Source organism: Oryctolagus cuniculus, chromosome 13 (genome assembly GCF_964237555.1).
Source record: "Oryctolagus cuniculus chromosome 13, mOryCun1.1, whole genome shotgun sequence".
Taxonomy (NCBI): Eukaryota; Metazoa; Chordata; class Mammalia; order Lagomorpha; family Leporidae; genus Oryctolagus; species Oryctolagus cuniculus.
In genome coordinates, this window is record NC_091444.1 from 19,041,520 (window position 1) to 19,054,280 (window position 12,761).

Consider the following 12,761-nt stretch of genomic DNA (forward strand, 5'->3'; position numbering starts at 1 on the left):
TGGCCCCCATTTCTAAGTGTTGTCAGTGAAAATTGCATGAGATCCACGAATGACTTAGAATGGCCCCGGCACATTTCAGTACCCAGTGAATGGGAGCTGGGCCACACACGGCTTAATCTCCTGTCTTTGGGGCTGAGTTGGTCCAGGGATGAGGACGGATACTCTGGCACGCTGGCAACAGGAAGGGACCTTTGCTCAAGGCAGAGTACCTACTAGGACCTCCCAGAAGGGCTGCGACTGTCACTCCACAAGCAGCCTAGGGCCTCCGCCCTAGTCTCCATCCTTGGTTTAAAATCTTCACAACCCACAAGCCCTCCTCGGGCCACTTGTGGCCCACAGCAGACCCTCTGCAGGCACCAGCTGAGTGGTCGGTTGTCAGGTGAGCAGACCCCGGGCTGAGGCCCTGGGTCGTTCTTGGGGAAATTCCGACGACTTGCTCAGCACCTGCCCTGGGCTACCAGGCAGCGGTGACTGCTCTGTGGATGACTGCCCAGCTAGGCTACGTGCTCATTTACACACTCGGTGGGTGGGGGAAGGCGTTCCCCAATGGCAGCTTAGCTTGCCTGCCCTCTGCCCATCTGGGGACTCAAAGGGAGAGAAGTGGGCATCTGTGGAAGGCGAGCCCAGGCGCTCTGGCTTTGCCTCTGCAGAGCTGGCAAAAACAAAGGCTGAGCTCCCTAAGAGGCGACCCGGGCGCTGGACAAGGACCGCGCACCAATGGGCGTGCCCTGGGTGTGCAGCCAGGGCTCTCCTCCGCGCCCGGCAGCCCCCGGTTGTTTTGTTCCCCACAGGGGCTGGGCTCTGCCACTCCCCATTCCCATGCCCACAAACAAGGGCTGGGCTCAATTCCATCCTTGTCCGGTGAGCCGGCCGGGCTGCCCGCTGCACATCGGAAGTAGGCAGCTGCTGTGTTCGGCAGCACCGTGGAACTCTGGGGGGCACTGCTGGGTGTGGCAGGAGCGAGGGGAGAGGGCCGAGGGGAGGGGCTGGGGTAAGCTCGGCGAGAGAGCCTGAGCCTTCTTGGGACTATGCCATCTCCCTACATTCAAAAGATGGAGATCAATTTTGAAAAAGTATCCAACTTCTGTTTGCTTTACAGTGCCTATCTGAACAGGCCCCACTTCACGACCTGGGATGAGCTGGCAATGGGGATACGGGTTTCTGATCCCATTCCCCTGCCGGAAGCGAGGCTCGGCACTGGGGATCCACGGCCGTGACACTGAGGGAGGCTCCTTTTGGAACTGAAGGTACACCAGGGGCTTCCCGTTTACCTGGAGGATTAGGCAAGAAGCGACTCTCCCCACCTTCCACAGGTGCGGTCACTGTGCCTGGGACTGTCTCCTCCAGGCCTCTGCCCCAGGAACGCCCTGTCCCCTTCCACCCACCAGCTTAGCCTGGCTCACTCCACCCCAGGCAGTTTTCCCAAGACCTCCCCACTTCACGACCAGGACACACACGTGATGCTCTGTTCTCATCCCCGCAAGCCTGGGTGTACAGCTAGGATGCAGGCCAGGGCCTGGCCTGAGCCATGTGGGGCACCCAGCCGACGTGAACGAATGCTGGCTGTACAAATGGATTTCAAAAGTTGCCAAGAACAGAGGCTGGTAGATGAGAGGATTCAGATCCGAGACAGGAGAGCGAAAGTCGAGCCCACTCCAGGTACACGGGGGGCTCCAGCTCAGAGCCGCTGGGACTCCCTGGGATCCTGTGACTGCTGCTCCAGAAAAGTCAGCATTGTTAGTCCCGTGGGCTCTTGGGACCTAGAGCACCTGCCGCTGACATGTCAACGCCACTCCGACCAGGGGGACACTGTTCTTTATTTATTTATTCTTAAAGATTTATTTTATTTTACTTGAAATTCAGAATTATACAGAGAAGGAGAGGCAGAGTGAGAGAGAGGTCTTCCATCTGCTGGTTCACTCCCCAAATGTTGACAACAGCTGGAGCTGTGCCAATCTGAAGCCAGGAGCCAGGAGCTTATTCCAGGTCTCCCACGTGGGTGCAGAGGCCCAAGGGCTTGGGCCATCTTCTACTGCTTTCCCAGGCCATAGCAGAGAGCTGGATCAGAAGTGGAGCGGCTGGGACTCGAACTGGTGCCCATATGGAATGCCAGGGCTTCAGGCCAGAGCGTTAACCCGCTGTGCCACAGCGCCGGCCTCATACACAGTTTAAATCACAATGTGAGAGTCTAGTTGTCAGCTGACTCCCTAAGCGGGTTTACCAGGCGAGAGGCCGCGCTGTCGCCCAGAAGGGCCCTGACCATGGAGCTGGGAGGTCGCTGAATGCCAAGCCTCCACCGCTTCCTCCTCACTGGTGTCCACTCGGAGGCTGGCTGCAGGGCACTGGAAACAGCACTGGGCATTGGCGCTGGGAGGCGGGGTCCAGCCTCAGAGCCGACAGAAACCAGTAATAGCTGTCTTTGACACCCTGGACTAGTGCCCACCCCTAGCCTCAGTTCTCTCGTCCATAAGATGGGTCACTTGTGCCAAGTCATGTCACCATTCCACTTCCTTTTCCAGATGGGATGGGGAAGAAAATCTTTGATTTTATTCCATTTTCTGGACCCACCAGGGTGCAGATCTTGCCGCTATCACAGCTGAAATATCGCAGCCACCTCTTCTTGGCCTCCCTGCCTGGGGCCAGCATTCTGGGACAACCACAACCTCCGTGCTCATCAAGCCCTTCCCTCCCTGTTGCCTTTCTCTACTGTCCTGAGTCCCTAGTAACGACTTTCTTCCAGGACCTGAGGGCCTACTGTGTGCTGAACACCCACCACTGCCTGGCGCTGCGTGGGCGTCTTGCACACAGAATCTCTAAGTTCATTTCCATGAGCACAGTGGGCCAGTGACCACAGACTCAGACAAAGCATGGCACAGCAGCCAGAAAGGACAAGGGTGCGAGGGACCTAAGTCCCAAGCGTGACTGTTCCTAGAATCCGGGCTTTCCGCACTCACCGGCCTCTCTTGAGGGTGCCTTCCCCGAATTGTCTCATTTGTCCTTTATATTCAAGGGGAGCTCAAAAAGATTCTGTAAAAATATAATTAAAAGATAAGTTGGGGTCAGCATTGTGGCGTAATGGGTAAAGCCACCGCCTGCAACACTGGCATCCCATATGGGCGCTGGTTTGGGCCCCAGCTGCTTCACTTCCAATCCAGCTCCCTGCTAATGGCTTTAGGAAGGCAGTGGAAGATGGCCCAAGTGCTTGAGTCCCTGCCTCTCACATGGGAGGCCCATATGGAGCTCCAGGCAACCATTTGGGGAGTGAACCAACAGATGGAAAATCTCTCTCTCTCTCTCTCTCTCTCTCTCTCTCACACACACACACACACACGCACACACACACACACACTGCCTGCAACACCAGCTTCCCATAACGGAGCAGAGTCCTGGCTGCTTTGCTTCCGATCCAGCTCCCTGCTAATGCACCTGGGAAGACAACAGAAGGTGATCCGAGAACTTGGGTCCCTGTCACCCATGTGTGAGACCCAGATGGAGTTCCAGGCTCCTGGCTTCCACCTGGTCCAGCCCGGCTGTTGTAGACACTGGGGTAGTGAACCAGTGGACAGATCTCTCCAGATCTCTCTTGCTCTCTCTCTCTCTCCCTCTCTTTCTTTCAAATAAATAAATATTTTTCAAATGGCAAGTTTATTTTGGCGCAAGACATGCTTGAAATTCACATGTTTTATTCATAAAACACATTTTCACGAACTTTTTAAAGTCCTCTTACATGCACGGATTTCAAAAAGGATTTTGCACCAAAACGAACTTCCCTTTTAATTCTGTTTTCCATGGATGTTTGAATTTCCTTCCTAAAGGCTCCCCTCCTGTGGCTGAAACTTTGGAACATATTTCTTACTCCAGCTCGCCTGAATGATGTACACACGTGGTTTCTTACCACTCACACTTTGACAGTAAACAAGAGCCTCTTCCAAGCGGCTTTGGGTTGATGGCTGGTGGCTCTCTCCAGGACAGGAACCACTGTCTTCCCTTCCCAAGTGTGCCCCTGCCTGCCTGGCCGGCACTTGGGGTGGAGCAGGGCTCAGTGCACTGGCTGCTGAATACAAAGCCGTGGGGTGCGCTGACCGTGGCCGTGGGGCAGGTGCCCCCTCCTCACTGCCCTGCCATCCTCCCACTCAGCATGGGGGGGGGGGGCAAAGTGCCCTGTTTGGGGGTGTCCTAGAAGGGGACAAAGGAGCCGGGGCAGCTGAGCCGGGCTGCTCACGCAGGCCCTGCACGAAGGCCGCGTATCCAGCAGCCAGCACGTTGCCAGGTGGATGCTGATGCGCTGAGATAATGAACAGTGCAGACATATTTTACTTGACCCAGAGAGCTTCAGAAACCCCGGCAGGGCGACCGAAACCCTCCGCGAGGGCTTTGCGTGTGACTGTGCTTGGCTGGCTCTGGGGCAGCTGGCGTAGGATGGGGGAGGGGGGTCCGTTTACTGGGCGTGGGCGTGGGGGATGGGGGCAGTCCTGCGTTGGAGCAACTCAGCTGTAAGTTCTCAGCTGCTGGTGGTGCCCACAGAAGTGCGGTAAAGCGCCTAGCCCCTCCCCCAACCCCTCCGGGTCCAAACACCCCCCACCAAGCCTTTCTTCTCGGGCACAGCCTTCCCGTGCCAGCTGCCTGCTCCTCCAGGTGTTTCCTGTACCCTCTTTGTTTGCTGGCTGGGGTGCTGCGGGCGGGAGGGGCAGTCTGTTTTGGCTTCCTGTTAGCCAATGGCAGCCGTGTGGGCGAGGCCGGCTCCTGTATCTGGGGAGAACCGACCACAAGCAGCAGCTGGCTCCTGACACCTGCCTTCCCAGTAAACAGTGACGCCAGCCCCAGGGGGAAGAAGGCGGACTGGGCAGGGCAGGGGCTTCTGCTGGGTCAGCCAGGAGGGGGTCATTTTGTCAGGGAAATGTCCAGAAACTCCAAACACCAATTTCCTTTGCAGGGTGAAAATGGGGGTGTCAAGGCCTCAAGTGCGGGTTCCCCCCTGCCAAGGACCTCAGATAGTACAGGGTCACCCTCTGCTCTCCAGCTGCCCGAGCTCAGCCTGCCTGTCCTCTGTGAAGTCTTTATTACCTTGTGTCTTCATCTTAAGCGACTTTTTAAAAGCCACCGCGCCCTTCCCCCCTCCGGAGTCCGATGGCGGAGTGAGGGAGGTGCCTGTGCGTCCCATGGGTTTCTTTTTGGCTGATGCACCACACTGCCACTTGACCATAAGGTCCGAGAGCTCACCTCTGCTCTTGCTCAACACCCACCACCAGGTCTGCATCGACCCCAGCGCCTGGGAACGCTGCAGCAAGAGGAGGGTGTGAGGAGCCCAGGCGGCCTTGTCCGGACATGTCAGCACTCACTCCCTTCTTTGCCCTTTGCCTCCTTCCTGTGGGACGAACCCCAGTCCAACACAGACCGACCAGCCAGAGGGATTGCCTCACCCTCACCAGGAATTTCAGCTGCGGACTTGGTGCAAAACACAGGAACTCCTTGTGTTCTTCCTGACCCACTTCCTGTCTCACCGGAGCCGGTGCAGGGCAGAGGCGTGGGTCTCAGCGGCTTCTCTCATTTTCACAAAAGGAAAACAGTCTCTGTGTCATAAACTGCCTTCTCTGGTGGCACCTCCCGAGGTGGGGGGGGGGGGTTACAGAGCAGAGACTGTGTCCCGGGATGAGACGGGCTAAGACGACAGGGCTGTCTGAACAGGGGGAGGGGAGGTCCATGTGGCTCAAGGCGGGCCTTGGAGGCCAGGGGCTGTGTCTGGGGTCTAGTATAGCCCTGGCTGCAAATGGCAGCCTGAAAGATGGCTTCACAGTTTTGAGTCTTCAGCCTTCCGTCCGTCCGGCAGGCAGGCAGCGGGTGTCCCTGAGTAAGAGCCGTCTTAGGTACACAGTACACAGACAGGTTCTTGCACAAAGCACGAGAGAACACGGGGGTTGGTCCTCAGGTGTTGCCAGTCCAGAGGAGGTGACCAGATATGTATAGCTGAAAGCACCGTACCTCGGACGCCTACTCCATGGGAATACATGCAAACAAATTGAATTATCCAGAACAATGCATTATACATCAGCAAGTGCTTGGATGGCTCTAGACTAATGGCAACTATCAAAGATGGGTGAGGCTGGCTTGAGCAAGGGTTGGGAAAGAGCTGTTTTGAGAAATGCCTCGGTAGCCGACATGTGTTACTCTCTTATGCCAGAGAGAAGAAACCCAAACCAGCCCTGAGCACCTGCACCTTGGCCAATGCAAACACCAGGAGGCCAGGTGGGCAGATGGAAGAGCAGGGCCTGAAGCCAACTAGCAGCACTCTGGGCACTGTTCCCTGGGCAGCCACTCTGCCCCCACCCAGCATCACTAACCAGCTCAGCCCTTCTGCAGAAAGAGAATGGGGTGGGGGAGACCAGCCCAGAGGATGCAGGCTGTGGCCTCGGAACCATGCCTTCTCTGCTCCTTAGGGGGTTTTAAGACATAGGGAATGCTTCCCTTTTGTTCTAAATGTATTGACGTCTCTTTGCACTTAACCAGAGTTTCCCTAATCCTCCTTACTCAGGCTGGACTGATGTTGGTAGGGAGCGAGGACCAAAACCCGAGGATCAGGAGGCTGGGGAGGAGGGGAGGCCCAACCTCTGCCCCACTGTGTACAAAAAGATCTTTGCTCTGCTCTCAGTTCCCCCTCGAGATAATAGCTGTGAAAGCCCATGGCCACCCCGGCCCCTGGGAGGCAGGTGTGGGTGCGGGGAGCAGACAGTGAAGCTGTTTTTGGGCACAAGCTCTCCTGCTCACAGCGCCCTGGATCCCAGACCGGCTTGCTGGGAGGTGGGGGTGGGGGTGTGCTGACCCCCAGTCTGCAGAGAGAAAACAGGCTCTCAGAGTCTAGAAAGGTCTGCCCAGAATGACAGGGCAAGCAGATGGAGAGCTGAGCCTGGCAGCCCGAGCCCCCCCACCCCAGCCCGCCTTTGGTCACCCAGCCCCAGGGTAGACTTTGACAGGATCCCATTCTGGAACAACTCCATTTCACCGCCTCACTGCCGAGCTGCCCCGCCCCCTGCACTTGGGTTTTCCACTGAACACTTCTTCAGAAGAGAAACAACGCTTGGTGGAGGTGGTTTGTTTTGTTTTTGCCTAGCAAAAGCCTCAAAGCCATGGCTCAGCTTTGCTGCCCCAAATTTTGCCATCTCCCTTCCCTGGGGGGCCCAGGCTCTGCAAGGAGCTGCCCAGAAGCTGCGGCTCGTGCTGAGCTAGAGCTGCCCCGGGAGGGAGGACAGATGGGCCGGCTGGCCCCAGCTCCGCCACTTTCAACAGACTTTTTGTTCCCCAGCCAAACCTCCAGCGTCAGCTCCCCTCTCACCTCCTGCTCCCCAACAGCCCACCCCTCCCCCATGCCATCTTTGGGCCGGCTGGGAGGGGCCGCTGGGCTCTCCTTTATGGCTGGGAGTAGGATGAAAGGAGGCTTGCAACTGGTGCGGGCAACTGTTGCCATCTGCCTGGTGGGACGTCACCAGGGAGGGTCCTGCCCATTCACTCCTTCACGCACCGCTGGGCTCGGGCCTTTTGTCTGGTTAGCTGGGGAGGGGACTGCTGGGGGGGGGCAGGGGATGGAGGCCAGGGTGAGAGAAGCCGCTTCTTTGTGTCTGGACCAAACGTGCAGGGACTCACCGGGATAATTTGCATGTGAGGCTGTCTAAGCCCCAAGCCACTCAGGTGGCTGACAACCTCACCCTCTGTCACCACCCCTCCAGACCCCACTTGCCAAGCAACTACCCCCCCCCAGGTCAGAGGGCGTGGCCCCAGCTCCTCCACACGGAGCGGGAGCTGGCAAGGTCCCCTTGGTCACCCTCAGTCCCTTTCCCAGTGGGAGATGCATCTGATGTACACCCACCCCCAGCCTGAAGAGCTGACATCCACAGCCTTACTTCCTCCCCACCCCCACCAGCCCCTTACAGTCCTCCTGTTTTGTTTGTTTTCTTCTCCAGTCTAAGCCTAGCCCGCCCAGGGGCCATTGCGCCTGCCCACCGGCAGCTGGGCAGGACAAGAAAGGCGCTTAATGGAGGCAGTGGGGCTGGCAGCCCTGCAGCCCAGCTCCTGGCCTTTCAATGCCTCCCCGGGCCAGGGCTGGGGACCCATCAGGGGAGGGGGGGGGAGGCTCATGGGCATTTAATTATTTAAAGGTCTCAATAAAAGGAGCCGGGTCTCTGGGGAAAGGGGAGGCCAGGCAGATGGTGCGCCCCGGGAGCTGGAGGCCTGGTGTGGGTGCGGGATGGGTTAGAGGAGGGGAAAGGAAGAGGAAGTGAGAAAGAGCAGTGACCACCCCTCGCAGTCTGAGACCAGAGCGCCTTGCCCACCACTGCCGGCTTCAAACTGGGGTCTGCCCTGAGCCAGATCCATTTTGGAACTGAATAGCCAGCATGTGAGGTTAGGGGGTGGTCGCCCCTTCACCTGTCTGCTGGCAAGCAGGGTTGCTCCAGACTGGCTCCAGCCCCCCAAGGACCGGGTAGAAGTCTGGGGGCGGGTGGGGGGGGCACTCTGGCTCCGCTTTCCTGTATTGTCACAGACATTTGCTGGTTCATCTGGTGGTCTCCAGCAGCCCCGCCCCCACCGCCCGGCCAAGGTCGCAGTCGAGGGGCCTGCCCTGTCTCAGAAGGCAACCTCCCAGCCCCTCTGAGAGCTAAAGGAGGCCCGCACCTGGGAGAACAGGCAAACGGGGTCCCCAGGTAGCCAGAACCCGGGGTGCGAATCCGGCTGCACCAGCTGTGTCCTTGCCAGCTCTCAGCGGTCTCGCCTTTAACATGAGGGTGAAGGGGGTCCCGTGCCCGAGTCCCAGAAGGCAACAGCAAATGTCACTCACTACTAATATTCCTGCCACTACTGGGCACTGAGGTAGGCGGCCCAGGACACCGCGACAGACACCCCGGGTTTGGGGACCAGGCCAGAGGGGAATTCTGCGCGGGGCAAGTTTGCGCACCCAACTTCCTCCCTGTGTAACCGAGCCCTGCGCCCACGAGAACCACGGGGTCCGGTTCGGGCGACCCCGTTCCCCGCTGCCTCCCTCTTCCGCCTCCACCAGGCTGAGCCCCCAGCTCAGCGCCGACCCCTCCCACCCCCACCCCCGATCCCTGGGGTCTCCCGCTTGCTGTGCTCTTTCCACCCCCAAGAACCGGCCCAAGGGGACCCCGCCGGGGCTCACGGCGCCGGGCACGCTTCCGCCTGGACTTCCCGAACCGTCCAGCGGGGGCAGCGCCACCCAGCCCCGCACGGTGGCGGCCAGGGAGACGACCCGGCCGCGGGGAGGAGCTGGCTCGGGCGGACGCGAAGGCAGGCAGGTGTCGGGCTCCCGCCCTCCCCGAGGCGCACCCACACGTCCGCCCACGTCGCCCAGCTCCCAGCCAGCAGCCGGCCGCGACCTCCCGGCGCCCGGGCAAGTGCAGGCGAGTTCGCTCCGCCCTCCTGGCCACGGCGGCCGCGCTGCTCCCCGGCAACAAGCTGCTGATTGGCTGTCCTGGGGGCCGAGCGGGCCAATCATAGATCCTCCTGGCAAGGCCGCTTTTGACGAAGGAGAATTAAAAAAAGAGGGGGAGCGTGTCGCAGGGCAGGAGGTGCCCCGGGGGTTTCCGGGAGCAGCGGCGCGCGGGGGCCGTGGGGCGGGCGCAGGCGCCGGCCGAGGCGGGGCGGCTGCTGGGCTCCCACCTGCTGCCTGGGCACCTCGGGGTCGCTACCCGGCCGTGGCGGAGCCGCCTGGGGACTCCGGGCTCTGAACCGGCAGCCCCCGCCGGGACCCTCTCCAGTCTCTGCGCCCTGGGCGCTTCTTCCCCTAGCGCCTCTGCGACTTCGTGCGGCAGAGCCCGAAGCCAGCGACCTCTGTAAAAGGCAGGCTCCCGACTCACCGCGTCCCTGACCCCGCACACCCGAGCAGAGACTGCCGCGCACGGAGTGGAGGTGACCGCCTGCGAGCCTGGTGGCCGGGGCTGGACCCCAGGCCGTGGTGCGTCGGGCAGTTAACCCCTCTGAGCCCCAGCGCCCTCCTGTGAAAACCCCTAGTGATGAAGCAGTGCCTGCCTCCTAGCACTCTGGTGACGTCACTTGAGGTAGCAATAACAAAGGCGTCTTCATCAGGGGCTGGGGGGAGCCCTGGTTCCAGGGACTTCGATGCCGTCTAGAAAAGTAGTGCAGAGCGCAGATAAAGCCCTGGGACTGACCCTGCGTGCAGCTCGCCCCCGGGAGAGATCTCAGCTACTCAGGATTCCTCGGCTCCTCCGACTTTTCTTCCAGTTCCTCCCTCCAAAGCTTTCGGACAGTAGCCCCTGGGGCTCAGCATCGTTCCCATTTTAATAGGGTTCAACCTTTGTCGTGGGCTCCTGGAGTGTCCTACTTGACTTCCCAAATACCTACGTTTTAAAAGTTGTATTTATTTATCTGAAAGGTAGCGTGGCAGAGAGGGGATGGCGGAGAGAAGGAGGGAGGGAGGGAGGGAGAGAGAGAGAGAGAGAGCGAGCGCTCCCATCCCCTGGTTCACTTCCAAATGCCCACAACAGCCAGGACTGGGTCAGGCCAAAGCCGGGAGCCAGGAACTCCATCCAGATCTCCCACATGGATGGCAGGGCCCCCCCTGCTTGGGTCATCATCTGTGGCCTCCCGGGTGATTGGAAGAGAACTGGGTTGGAAGACAGCACCGCAGGATGGAATACAGGGGTCCACCCCTGCTGGGCCACAGGCCTGTCCCCGCCATAGGCCTGGGCTGACACCTAGGTGTGCTTGTAGCTTTCCCCACCCACCTCCCAATCCCTTCTTGTCAGCGGGAGACTCCCCCTTCTGCATCCCCTGGCCCGGGGCCCTTCCAGCCTCCTGAACCCTGGTGACCCTGCACACACACACACACACACACACACACCCAGGGGCTCCGTGGGTGTCAGTGTGGGCCTCTGCTGATGTGTCTGAGCCACTTCCGGGGCCGGGGGGCAGGGGCACTCAGCCTTGGAGTGAGCCTCAAGGGGAAGCCTGCAGACATGGATTTCAGTATTGAGTCTGTGTCTCTAGGGGCAAGTCAGTTAAAAAGGCTAGGTCTCAGTTACCCTGTCTGTTAAGTGGGCTGAATCCTACTCATCTCCTTACTGCATGGATACTTTTTTTTTTTTTGACAGGCAGAGTTAGACAGTGAGAGAGAGAGAGATATGAGAGAAAGGTCTTCCTTTTTCCATTGGTTCACTCCTCTAATGGCTGCTATGGCCGGTGCGCTGTACTGATCTGAAGCCAGGAGCCAGGTGCTTCCTCCTGGTCTCCCATGCAGGTGCAGAGCCCAAGCACTTGGGCCATCCTCCGCTGCCTTCCCGGGCCACAGCAGAGAGCTGGACTGGAAGAGGAGCAACCGGGACAGAATCCGGTGCCCCAACCGGGACTAGAATCCGGTGTGCCGGCGCCGCAGGCAGAGGATTAGCCAAGTGAGCCGCAGCACTGGCCTATGGATACTTTCTTATCTTTTAAAGATTTACTTATTTATTTGAAAGGCGGCAGGAGGGGAAGGAGAGAATATCTTCTGTCTCCTGTCCCAAATGGCTGTAACAGTCAGGTCTGGGCCGGACCGAAGCCAGGAGCCAGAAACTCCATCTGGGTCTCCCATATGGGCAGGAGGGGCCCAGACACATGGACCATTGTCTGCTGCCTTCCCAGGGGCCATTTAGCAAGGCGTTGTATTGGAAGCAGAGCAGCTGGGACTTGAACCGGCGCTCCGATATGGGATGCCGGCATCACGAGCTATGGCTTCAACCTGCTGCGCCGCAGGACTGGCTCCTTCCTCGATATTCTCAGTAAACAAACAAACGAAAACCCACTGAGGTCATAGCATTGAAAGTATTCATGTGTTTTGATAAAGCAAAGGTGCCTGCCTGTGGGTTAATGGGTATTGAATCCATTTCAGGCAACTCTTTTCGTTGGGTCCAAGAGAACATGACCCTGCAGGTGTTATTAAAACCTTGTGGCTCCAGCTGTTGCTGGGAGTACTGACAGCAATCATGTGACACGGTCCCCCCCTTTGAAGAATTTACGATCTCACCAGGTCGCTCAGCTAACGCATGAAACACTGATGTGTGACCCTGGCTGGGTTTTAAGGAATGACGGCTTCCCAAGCTACCCTATTGCAATGTACAGTGAAGGGGAAGTGTGGTGGCGTGACAGCCGACAGATGCACCTGCCGCAGCCTGGCCAGCAAACCCTCTGGCCACTGCCTGTCTCTTTCCGGCACTGGCAGAGCAGGGGGTCTTGCAAACCACCTCTGCCTCTACCTTTGGCGCTGTTCCCAAGCCGGGCCTGCTGCCTTGTGTCCTGAGGAGGGGCCGGCGCGTTCTCTGGGCCTTCCATCCTGCTCACCTGTGATGCTGCCTCTCACCTGTGGGCATGTAGGGGCCTGCTCCTGGTGATTTCTCACCTGTGCCTGCCCACTGCTGCCAGGCACCCGCACAGCCATTGCAGCTGCAGCAGCTGCGCGGGGGTGGGCCATGCGTGGGACACGGTGGGTGCCGCTGCTCTGGCCACTCCCCTGCTGGAAGGGGAAAACCATCTTTTTTCCCCTTTCCCCAAGAGGAAGAAGCCCTCTAGTGTAGCCCTTCTTCTTCTTTTTTTTTTTTTTTTTTTTTTTTTTTTGACAGGCAGAGTGGACAGTGAGAGAGAAACAGAGAGAAAGGTCTTCCTTTTGCCGTTGGTTCACCCTCCAATGGCCGCCGCGGCTGCAGCACTGCGACCGGTGCACTGCGTTGATCCTATGGCAGGAGCCAGGTGCTTCTCCTGGTCTCCCA